Source organism: Eumetopias jubatus, unplaced genomic scaffold (assembly GCF_037043125.1).
Source record: "Eumetopias jubatus isolate StellerSeaLion01/CBP00866 unplaced genomic scaffold, mEumJub1_p1.0 scaffold_3, whole genome shotgun sequence".
NCBI classification, from domain to species: domain Eukaryota; kingdom Metazoa; phylum Chordata; class Mammalia; order Carnivora; family Otariidae; genus Eumetopias; species Eumetopias jubatus.
Window position 1 is genome coordinate 12152022 of NW_028274809.1, and position 12869 is coordinate 12164890.

Genomic DNA, 12869 nt, shown 5'->3' on the forward strand with positions numbered 1-12869 from the left:
ATAAGGTACCCCAGCAAGTCCGGATTCTATTCTGGAAGCTCTAGGAAGGCACTGGGAGTTTAAGGAGGGGAAGGGAGGGCGCCTGTGTGGCTCAGATGGTTAAGCGTCTGCCTTCGGCTCAGGTCATGATCGAGGGTCCTGGGATCGAGTCCCGCATCAGGCTCCCTGCTCCTTGGGAGCCTGCTTCTCCCTCTGCCTCTCTCTCTCTCTCTGTCTCTCATGAATAAATAAATAAAATCTTTAAAAAAAAAAAGGAGGGGAAGGGAATCAAACAGGAAAGAGGAGAAATGGGCAGGACCAGACTGAAGAAACAGACAGAAAGAAGTAAGGAAGTATAAATAATCATCATCATCATCATCATCATAATAAAATTTAGAATAACATGTTCTGGTGAAGAATAAAATGGCTAAAAGGTAATTTGGTAACTATTACTTAACACGTATAGGGCTCTTTGATTTTTTATTTTTGCCGGATATTTTCCACCGGCTTTAAGCTACGGAAGAGTTCAGGTTAGTTACATGGGGGGAAAAAATCCTTGACTGCAGAGAGAGAGGTTAAATAACCTGTTTTCTTGAGAATCTATAAGGATAAGACAGACAACTAATGATTTCTGGATGGATGAAATCTGGTTTAAGACAGTGTTAGAGGGGCGCCAGGGTGGCTCAGTCAGTTAAGTGTCTGGCTCTTGATTTCGACTCAGGTCGGGACCTTAGGGTCCTGGGATGGAGCCCCCCGTCGGGCTCTGCGCTCAACGGGGAGTCTGCTTCTCTCCCTCTGCTCCTCCCCCTGCTCCTGCTCTCTCCCTAAAATAAATAAATAAATAAATCTTAAAAAAAAAAAAGACCATGTTTTGAGTGTCCCTAGCAATTGGATCCACATGGTTATTGGTTATTTGGCCTCATGTGTACACCTGGTCTGTGAAAATTGGGACTTGATCCTAATGCTGTGTGCTGCCTGGCCTCTGTGTGTTCAGAAAGTCTAGGCACCCGAAAGGGCAGAATACACAACTGGCACATTAAGGAAACAGATAATCTGGAAATCACATACCTTGTATAACATTGTCACGAGTATGTTATAAGCTATGTCAACAAGGATAAGAAGTCACCAGTCATTGTGTATTATAAATCACTTACTGAACATGTGATAGAGCCGTGGCAGGAGCCCGGGTGATGGCCCCATAGGCAGGGAATGATGAAGGGAACAGAGCTGCCACAGTAGGCATCCGTGACTCAGCCCTTCCACTGACACAGGCACCCAGCCAGCAGGGTCCACTTTCCAACCCCAAGCTAATCACGATGATATCTCAGGAACAGGGTAGGAGACATGACCTTCGACACCCCTCATCTGTCAGCTCTGGGCTCAGAAGGAGACTGGCTCCTGTGAATCCAGCCACCAGCCCACGGGTCTGTCACCTGGAGCTGTGATGGGTGGGGCCTATGAGAGAAATGGAGAGTTTCTGCCCTCAAGCTGGAAGCCAGGAGAGCAAACCTAAAATTGGATCCCCCTTTCCTGGGGCCAGACATTTCAGGAGACCCAGATAGGGGAGGGAGGACTGAGAAGCAAGCAGGGAGCAAGCCAACAGAGAGGTGGGCCAGAGCGAGACCTCGGGTGCAGGCCCCTCCCTCGCTGGCTGCCCCACAGAACGGCCAGAGCCTGCTCTACATCACTATTTGGGGGACCTTGGGCAAAGTACTTGATCTCTTTGAGTCTCAAGGTCACTCCTTTGAAACTGGGATACTGGAGTCTTCATTATCCAGGAGTAATTAGCACAGAGGGCAGATAACTTGAAGTGAATCTATTTAAATAGGAACTGAAGTGTTACAGCAAATAATTTAGTAACGAGTGTGATTCCAACCTCATCTTTAAAAAGGAAACTAAAAACAAAGAAGAAGAAGAAACAAAACAAGAAAGGAAAAGAGACACAAACCAAGAAACAGACTCTTAACTCTAAAGCACAAACTGGTGGTTACCAGAGGGGAGGCAGGTGGGGAGATGGGGGAAATATCTTGGTGACCACCGAGGACTGTATAGAATCCTCAAATCACTATATTGGACACCTCAAACTAAGGTAACACTGCATGTTAATTATACTGGAATTAACATAAAAATTTAAAAAATAAAGTAATTATTGATAGGTTGAAAAAAAGAAACTAAAAATCATGCGTATAAATTATTTTGTTTTAGAGTTAACGAAACATAGGTTATCATTACAACTATGCGCTAATTTCTAGAACAGCGAATGACTCAGATGTGATGGCAGGGTTTTGGGCGTGTTTTTCCCGACAACATCACCCATGCTGGAGGGCTCTGCCGGTTTCCCTGAGGGTTTCTCCTCACATTTTGCTAGGTGAAGAATTCTTTCCCCATGGTGTGGCATCCAATTGTCCATACATCCCTGTCAAGAACAGATACAGAATGAACAAATCCAATTGTTGTTTTTCACTTTAACGTTAGCTTTATATACCTTTCTAAAAAATTCTACAGATCACTTCCATTTCTGGCAGGATGGTAGATCAGACACCCCAAAAAGTCTTCCCTCTCTGCAAAATATTTAGAACATGGGAAGAAGAGGTAGAGGACTACAAACTCAGTGGTTGAAGGGGACAACTGAAGCAGGGGCCCCTGTAGAAAGTGTGGACCCTCACAGGGTCACTCTCAATGGGAGCAGGGCTTGGAAAAACCCACCGGGGGTGAAGTGACCTACCTAGTGTGTCTGCCACAGTTTGGGTGGTGGGGAGATGGGAGATGTGCAGAAGCATGTTTTAGAGTGTGTCTTTTCAGTTGTTTCCGGGCACATGTGGACACACACACACACACACACCAGTACTTTTTAAAAATGAGTTCATAGTGTTCTGTAACTTGCTTTTCCCCCCTCTTAACTTGTCTTAGAGATTTTTCAGCGTGTGCTCTATACACATATCTCATTTTTAAAAAGCTGCACGAGAGGCGCCTGGGTGGGTCAGTCAGTTAAGCATTTGATTCTTGGTTTCAGCTCAGATCATGATCTTAGGGTCGTGAGATCCAGCCCTGCATGGGGCCCTGCGTTGAGCGCTGAGTGTGGAGCTGGCTTCAGATTCTCTCTCTCCTTCTCCCTCCACCCCTCCCCGCCTGCTCGTGTGCACACTCTCTTAAAAAAAAAAAAAGATAAAAAGCTGCATGAAACACATGATATAGATATGATTTAATTTGAAAGTACAAAACCACTCCACACTTCTAATTTTTCTTATTTTGCTTTCCTTTTCTAAGGAATTTCTTTTTCTTTCTCTCTCTCTCTCTTTCTTTCTTTCTTTCTTTCTTTCTTTCTTTCTTTCTTTCTTTCTTTCTTCTCTCAAAGATTTTATTTATTTATTTGTCAGAGAGAGAGATGAACACAAGCAGGGGGAGCGGCAGGCAGAGGGAGAAGCAGGCTCCCTGCCGAGCAAGGAACCAGACGTGGGACTTGATTCCAGGACCCCAGGATCACGACTCAGCTGAAGGCAGATGCTCAACCAACTGAGCCACCCAGGTGCCCTGGAACTTACCACTTTCTAATGTACTCAGTATTTATCCATTATATTTATGTTTTGTTTCTACCCATGAGTGTGGAAGCTTTGTGGAGCAGGGATCTATGTTGCGTTTGTTCACTGATTCATCCCATTTGCTTAGAACAGAGCCTACACAGTAGATTCTCAGTAAGTATTTGCTGAAGGAATTAAATTAATCAGTGAGCTATCCTTCAACTAACACTCCAATGACTTATAAGTTTTCATGACTCTAAACAATTGTCATATGTGCTTCTATGTGCACAAAACTGCAAGGTCAAATACTCTATGTCTAAATGATGACGGTCACTGGATTAGAAACTGTATGGAAACTACCTCCACGGGCAAGACAACTCACTATCATTTCATTCATGGTCATTTGCTGCTGATACATGACAAATGACTCTATTAGAATTGCTACTCAGAATTTTTCCTGGAGGCTTTTATTACTGCTCTGGCATAGAGAAGATGTAAGATTCTAAAAGAATCACATGTGTGTTCCTACTTTCCCTTTCACCCTAATCCGTGTCCTTCCCTCAGATGAATATTCCTCTTTCTTCTGAGGCAGAAAAGTGGAGAGAGCAAGGTCTTGTCTACTTCCTATTTTATGGCTCCAAGTTGAGCCTTGGGCAGAGGTGAGCATTTTAGGAAGATGAATGCCAAGGTTCATGTTGATTGTGGACTAAAATCGGATCCCATTAAATTAATAATGTTTATTTTCAGTGACTAATGTTCTCAATGAAATGTGGAATGTGATATAAGATCAGGGGAGTGACCACATAATGGCAACATTAGACCGGAAGAAATTATCTGTGAGGAAGTCACATGAAGCTAGAGGGACCTGCACAAGCCAAACATCTGGAGGGGACTGACTCCTACGCCCCACCCCCCATGCATTTTCCTAATAAATCATGACCCCCTCCCAATTTCACATCCAACAACATTCCCTCCACAGGTACTCTCTCCTAAAGCATCCCATGAACAACAGAATGAGTGACCAGATATTCCATTTTAAAGAATGTGCTCTCTTTTCTCTTAGTATTTTTTTTTTTTTTACCTTGGGAAGAACAATAATAACCAGTGCTCACTTCTCTAAAAGAGGGTAACTCCCTGTGAAAGCAAGATTTGAAATGGACCTATTCAAGCCCTGCCTCCCATCCTTTGACGGTCGAGTAATAGCGTCTTGGGGCTTCCCTCCCAGAAGATATGGTTCCGAGCATCGTTACTGACTGCCCGGTGGGAAGAGCAATTCACCTGTTCCCTGGACTACTGGGGCTTCTTCCTCTTGTGCCTAACCTTTCAGGGCTCCCAGTCACCCACAGGATGAACGCAAAGGGCCGAGAGTGGTTTTCAAGCCTCTCTGGAGTGTGTCCCCTGCATTGCTAACTGATCTCCTCCATCCCAGCTTCTCCCTGCTCCCTAGGTTCCAATCACACTCCACCATCTCTCTGGGCTGGTGGATGCCGTCCACTTGTGTTTGCATGCAAGCCCCACCCTAACATTGGCAGGGCCAAGATGTGAATAAAAATTAAAGCCTGCAGACTGCATGTCTCAATATTAAAAAGTGATAAATTACACTAGCAGATAGTTGAAATATGCTCTATCCTTCTGCCTTATCAAATACACCTTTATAACAACCAAATGAAAAAAAATGTGTAAATCCGTGATTTTTGGCAAAATAGCAAAGTCAACTGAATTTAATCACTATTGCATTATGGTTCGTTATTCTGTTGATGGGTCAGGCTGTTTAGATGAGTAAAATAGAGATGCACATATATCATAAATTATTGTATCTTTATACTAGAATGTTTTCCCTTACCTTCATTCAATAAACTAAGTATTTATAATTGACCAAAGGATTAAAAATAAAATGTAATAGTATTTAAACTATACAAAATTTGAATATATTTCATCAAAAGAACAAAATATAGGAATTGTAAAAGTAAAAAATTTTTTGAAGTACTTTTCACATGTTTAAAAGTTAACTTTCTTGAAAAAAAAAAAACCCTGCAAAATTACCTACCAAATTAAAAGAAAAATCAAATATAATTAATGAACATCCACATTTTAAATAAATATTATTTAAATAAAGCTGAAAATGTTTTAATGTAATTAAATTTTGGCAAATATTTTAAGAAGGTAAAGGTATTCACTAGTCTAGTGTTTGATGTCCATTCATTGCCAAAGGAAAGAATCAACAGGCTATTTCAGGCCCATTATGTCTAGAAGGACATGCAAACAAATCTAAGAGGAATATGAATTGTGTAATCTGGTAAACATTGCTCAGCTACTTCCGGCAACGGTTGCGAACACCACAGTGACACGTGAGCCCCGCAGAACAACTAATTAGAACCCAAGGAGAAGCAAGACAATGGACGCTTGCCAGTCCTGACCGGAAGTTGAGACTTTATTATACAAGACTATTCTGTATTTGTGCTGAGAAAGATTTAACAAGTAAATCTGTCTTTTCTCTTGCCTAAGTGTTTCCGCCACACAGACCCTCCCGACACACGCTCTGAAGCAATCAGCCCACAAACCTCCGTGGCAGAGGCAGCAAGCTCCTGTGGCAGGGACACGGGGCAGGGCTGAGGACACACCACTTCCCTGGGGCCCTGAGCGGGTTCCTCAGCTCCTGCCGCAGATGCTTAGGCTCCCAGGCTCGGCTCTGGCTCCTCAGGGGCAGCGGGGCCCTTGTGTGCTTTAGTCGATTTATTTTTGTGTGTTTGTGGCATGTGGGACGCTAACGTGCAGGGCCGAGATCCTCCTGCCCGGACGGAGGGGTGCCCCTGGTCGGCGGGAGACTGGTGCTATGACTGAGGACTCACCGCCCCGCCCCAGACCTCCTCTGCGAAGGAGGGCCTATCGCCGGGACCTGCCTGTACAACGGGGCTCATCGCGTGGCCCCGAACTGCCTTGTTTGTACGTGCGCTCCCGCTCAGCGGCCGGAGGGGCTGTAGCTTACAAACAAGATTGACCTGTACTTCGCTCGGTTGTATTCTGAAGGTAGCACGTGATTGATTTGCCAAATCCAAACGTATACTGATTACGTTTTCCACCTATTCCTGCCATCCTGTTTCTGTGCCCTGGTGGAAAGCCGCCATGCTCTTGGGGACGCCACCATGCTCTCGGGGACCCCGTCATGCTCTCGCGGACACTGCCCTGCTCTCGGGGAAGCCGCCACGCTCTCGGGGACGCCGCCACGCTCTCCGGGACCCTGCCATGCTCTCGGGGAGGCGCCATGCTCTCGGGAACCCCGCCATGCTTGCGGTTCGCATTCCTGGGCTGGAGAGCCCGCATGATGGGCCTGTCTGCACCTGCTTGGTCACAATTAGGAGGCTGCACATAGCTCGAGGTGCACCAGCAGCTCCAAGACTTGATTCCAGGACCCAAAGTCTTACAATTTGGAGTCTTCTTGCTAACTTCTTTTTACTAATGTTTAAGTGACTCTCATCATATCTTTTAGTTTATTTGAAGGAGCTGAGCACTAACTCAGGACAGCAGGAAGCGTGAAAAAGGATGGAAAGGCTCCCCAGGCTTTTCTCCTTGAAGCCTGGACACAGGGGAGTTCAGAAGTGGCTAAGTTTTGATACCTCTGATGGCAGAGACATCAGCCTCAGAAGGTTTTTCTTTGTACCATCTCTTAAGGGATCAGTGAGGACGCTGAATACACGTGGAGAAGATCAGATGTCACAATTTGAATCAATGCTTAGGTCAAGACTTCGGAGTCAGAGTGGCTTTGGTTGGGCAGAAAATAAAGATGACAGTGAAATACTTCAGACCCTCATAGTCCTGTTGTAAATATGTCATTGGAACACAGAAATTCAGAGCTCAAGCTATTTTAAGAGGCCAAATTTTCTTAAGGAAGTAAACCAGAGGTACTGCAAAATGTGCCCAGAGAAATGGAAATAAACAACAACAGGGAACTAGTCATGTTCTTGGGTCAAGCCCAAAGCAAAGATGGTACATAAGGGGCTCCCCCAGCGGAAGGCGGCATCAGATCTCCCTTGTCCCCTGAGTCTCCCTCCTCGCCTCTCCCGAGTCCTCTCTCCTGACACCATGGAGTGCTGTGGCTGCGGAAGTTGTGGTGGCTGTGGCTCGTGTGGCTGAGGCGGTGGGAAGTGCTGTTGCCAGCAGAAGAGCTGCTGCAAGAAGTAATGCTGCTGCTAAGCAGGCAGACCATCCTCTGGGCAGATGCTGCAGGGAACAGGCTCACTCCTGCGCGTAGATCTTCAGACATTTTGAACTTTCATCTCTTCTGGTTCACCAAAATATCAAGCTTATAATTTAATAGAGAGACACCTGATTAGAAGTCAGAAGTTCCAAATTCAAGTTCATGGTCTGCCAGAGCAACCTGACCATGAACAAGTCACCTTAGCCTCCCTGAGTCTTACTGTCTCCCTTAGTCATCTGTAAAATAATAAGGTTGAACAAAGAGTTTCCGATGACCTTCACAGCTTTAGCAGCATATTAATCTATTAAGCTCTCAAAACTAAATTCCCATTTTCCCCACCTCACAGATTCCCTTATTTACTTGGGCTATGGTAGGCATTAACATTTGTTTATGTATATATGTGTGTGTATATATATGTATATATACATATATACGCACAACATACAAATACACAAATAATTCTCAGTCCAATATGATCTACCAACCAAAATCCACACTGCAAAAAAACTCACTTCTGAGGGTGCAAAAATTCATACTAATAAACTCAGTGGAGTGAAATAATGCTTTTTAATATATTTCATATTTATGAAATATTTACTTTAGTATTTGTGGAACTTCTGCACTTATATTCCTACTTATATTGATTATGTACTATGCATTTCTTATAATTTCTAGTGTCCTCAAATTTTCCTAAACCTATTTTTTTAATAAAACAGCAGAAGTCAAATTCGGTGATCCAAGGTCCAGTCACTGGCCTTGAGGTTGTGGAGGGTCAGTGGCAGCAACAGTGGCCGTGGCTTCCTAGGCTGCAGCTTTAGTGGTATATGCTTGAACTCAATTATTCCAGAGGGTGCTTCTTGGGTTCTCTCCCTTCTGACTACCGCAGGTGCAACAGCTCCTCACGGACCCATTCAGCGGTCATGTCCTAGGAGGCATTTCTGGAAGCTAGCCTAGAACCTGCCCCTCCAAACCTCCCAGTAATTTGTACACATAATTTCCCAGTTATATTTCTAAGACTTTTGGTTTTCTGCAACTAACACTAGTACAGGAAATGCCCCCTGAACATTGTTTTGTGTCAAATTCTAGCCACCCTCCAAAGTCAGGAGGAATTCTAGCTCCCTGCCCATCTTGATAGAATCCTTCCTTGTTCTGAACACTTTTGCTCCAGCAGGGCATGTGAGAAGTTATTTCGGTTCTTTTCTATGCTTGATTTTTGTAACTTTCGGTTTTAGCTTTTTTTGGGGGGGGTGTAAAAAAAATAGAAATCCATTTAAAATAGTGTAAAAGGGATAATTGATTGTAATATAGAGGCATCTGACAAAGGGCATCAAACAAAGACAGAACCTACAATCAGTCTTCATAAGGTGGGAATCAAGAAGAAAGCCTTCGAGAAGCCAGGCAGCTACTCTTTCTCTGTCTCCCTCTAAAACCCTGCGGCCTTTCACTTCTTTCTACACATCTGCATCTTCTCTTCCTCCTCTTCTTTCTTTTCTGCAGACTGGTTTCTCTTTTTCCCCAGGGATAGCTCATGGTGGCTCTATAACCTGGAAGGATCTCTGAGTAAGCGGAGCTATTATTCAGGCTCCTGAATACCTACCTTCAGACTTCTTGTGAAGAACTGTCTTACTTAAGCCATTGTTATCTTGAATTTCTTTTTACATGCAACTAAAGCCTAATCCGAACTGATAAGCATGTCTTCCCATTTCATGCATAGCAGAGAATAACTAGTATCTTTTTCAATTCTAAACTCCTGGGAGAGATCGGAAGAGCTAAGCTCCTCTCTCTACTGGTATTCTAATTAGCAATGACCAGGGGAGCAAAGTTCCATAATACAAATGAGATACAGAGGTTCTCCTCGTGTAAATTGTGGGGATTGTTTTTACAGAAGGAGGCGTATGGGTCAGAAAGGTACCTTAAAAGTTGTCTGCTCTGCTCCTTCTCTTCATTTGAAAGCAGATTCCCTTTTCTGCTTTATCCTGAAATATCTTTCCCTTAATAATACAGACTATATTACTGCATTTTTAAAAAAGATTTTATTTATTTATTTGACAGCAAGAGACATAGTGAGAGAGGGAACACAAGCAGAGGGAATGGGAGAGGGAGAAGCGGCTTCCCGCTGAGCAGGGAGCCCGATGAGGGGCTCGATCCCAGGACCCTGATACGGGGCTCGATCCCAGGACCCTGGGATCATGACCTGAGCCAAAGGCAGACGCTTAATGACTGAGCCACCCAGGTGCCCCTATATGTCTACATTTTTACACAGTTTTTCAAATACCTACTTTTAGCCACAAGTGTAAAGAGTACCAAACCCAAGTGGAAGTAAGTTTTGTTATGGCTGCTAGCAAAGCATGCTACTTAGTTTTGGTCTTAGAATCTCAAAGTCAGGTATAGTCTAACAAATTCAGGTCCCTATGAATAAACTAGTACCTAAACAGTTCTTTAATTCAGCTCCTATGAAGATGGGAAAGGATTTGAAATTGTGAAGTCTACATCTGAAAATAAGTGACTACCGCTTCCCATGTAGTCATCTCAGGAATAAATATATAATTCACTTATATATAATTATGATTCCATAATATTTCCATAGTCATATAATTTGTATAATTCAATGAGGTGGTAGTTTTGTTGTTTTGTTTTGTTTTTTTAAGAAGGCTCTATGCCTGGTGCAGAGCCCAATGTGGGGCTTGAACTTATGACCCTGAGATCAAGACCTGAGCTGATATCAAGAGTCAAACGTTAACCAACTGAGCCACCCAGGTGCCCCCAGGATGGCAGTTTTTAATTGTTAATTTTTATAAAATAAATATGAAATTATTCTAGATTCCTCAACCATGCAGAAGTATACAAATCATATAATGGATGTATCCCCTTTCTCTCTGTGCTGCTATAGCAGGGTCTTCTGTACTGGTGTTCCTTCCATCATTATCAGTGGCATGCTATGGTGATAGGTGGATGGTTTTTTTTATTTAACTTTATAATTTTTTATTTTTATTTTTGATGGATGGGGTATTCTTAATCTGTTTGGAACTGGAAACTGGAACTAATGTTTCAGGGTCGCCCCATGGAACACACACAGTGTGCCCTCCTGCTTTAATAGGTTGGTGTGCCCCTCTCCGAGACCATGACACCTGAGCTTATGGATTATACTGACCCCACTTCTGCATTCACTCATCCACCCATTCATCATTCCCCATAACATCTGCTGAGACCATGCTCGGGGCTGGAAAGGGGATTACAGAAGGCGGGCATGGAAGGTATTAGAGCGGCCTATGTTTGACTCTCTTCTGGACACACATCGGTTTGTATTTCATCACGCACTTGAACTCAAGCATAACTGAGTGACCATTTGGCCAAGAAAATGTGAAAAGACGTGATGTGGATCTCTTCTGGACAAAAAAACGTTCAGACCCAGTATGTGGCTCACCACATCTTTTTATTCTGCCTCCACAATTGTGAAAGCTGGGATAGAAATGGTTTGTGCCCCTGAATCTCTCAGTAACAACCATAAGCAGAGCCCTCTTGTTGATCTACAATGGCCAGTTCGCATGAGTGAGAACTTTGGTATTTAAAAGCCTATCCCAACTGATGGAAACTTTTCTTGAGGTGCTCACAAACTAGTAGGGAGACAACATGAAGCCACAGGCCAGAAATATACTGGGCATAACCAAGTAAGCGCTCAAGGTTCGAAGAAAGTAAGACATGATAATCTGCCCCCCCATCTTTCTCCTATTCCCGTTTCGTACTGGTGTCCATACTTGAACACTGTCAGTCTTCCAGTGTTAACGGAAGCTCCCACTAGCCTTGGACAGGCCACCTCTAAATGGATTCGTCTATAAGGACTGGAAAAATATGAAATCAAAAAAATTTCTTCATTTTGTGTATGTGAGCATACAGCCTGAAACCGAGCCCTAACATTTTGACTAATCAAGAACATTTGCAGCAGAGAAAATTATTTTCTGTTTCATATATGTTCATTTTTTAATTGAACATTTTCAAACTAAGGAACTTCCGTAGGTGGTAATAATATCGATACAACAGGAAAACATACTTTTTATAAAATGGATATTCTTGTTTTTACTTTTTATAAGGCCTACTAGTAAAATGTAAATTAAGGAAACATATCTTTTTCTTTTTTCCTTTTTTTTTTTTTTTTTAGTTTTCATCTCTTTATTTTCTTGCATAAATGTATCTAACAGAAATTACAGATTTTTTCCCCCACCTTCCTTCCCCTATGGAGCCAGGGAGAGTGACCTTTATCTGCATTATTACATGTGTCACAAGGGCAAGTTTGACCTCAGATTCCTGTAGTTTTAGTTCCCACCTGATGGGAAATCGAGATGTGCCACCAATAGCAATTACACAAATGATGTCATGATCAGGCTTATGTACATCAAAGTGCGATGGAGATACTGAGGAGAATAATTGTTGGCAGCGTGATAACCAGAAAGAATGATGCTCTGTGGCCTCCTTCTGATAGGGTGGGCTGGCAGGAGTTTGACATTGTCATTGGAGATGAACACGTTTCTTTAACAACATCAAAAATTGGCTAACAACATCAAAAATTGGACTCAATCCAAGGGTCCAGCAGGCTTACACGTATTTTATTATCTTGCCCAGAACCTGAAGTGTTTTGTCTTCAGTCTTACTGGATTACACTTCCAGATTAAGCCAGTGTAGATTGACTATTGGGGTGGACACAAGGGGAGCGGGTGGGAGTAGCTGTTTTTAATAACCATCATCAGGAAATTTTTGTGTATATCAGGGCAATTTTTTTATAAATGGTAAATGGTTGTCATTAATAAATATATAACGAACTGCAAAAAGAAAGAAAGAAAGAAAGGAAGAAAGGAAGAAAGAAAGGAAGAAAGAAAGGGAGAAAGAAAGGAAGAAAGAAAGAAAGAAAGAGAAAGAAAGAAAAAGAAAGAAAGAAAGAAAGAAAGAAAGAAAGAAAGAAAGAAAGGAGGGAGGGAGGGAGGGAGGGAGGGAGGGAGGGAGGGAGGGAGGGAGGGAGGGAGGAAGGAAGGAAGGAAGGAAGGAAGGAAGGAAGGAAGAAAGAAAGAAAGAAAGAAAGAAAGAAAGAAAGAAAGAAAGAAAGAAAGAAAGAAAGAAAGGAAGGAAGAAAATCCAACTTACTTCCTGCAACAGTTCTCATAATAATGCCCTGCCCTGCCCTCCTG

The 12869-nt window shown here is 43.0% G+C and overlaps 1 pseudogene; it reads left to right on the plus strand.

Moving 5' to 3' along the window:
• The first annotated feature begins 6620 nt into the window (after positions 1-6620).
• On the plus strand, positions 6621-12369 carry LOC114210911 (protein mago nashi homolog pseudogene; annotated as a pseudogene).
• The last annotated feature ends 500 nt before the right edge of the window (positions 12370-12869 follow it).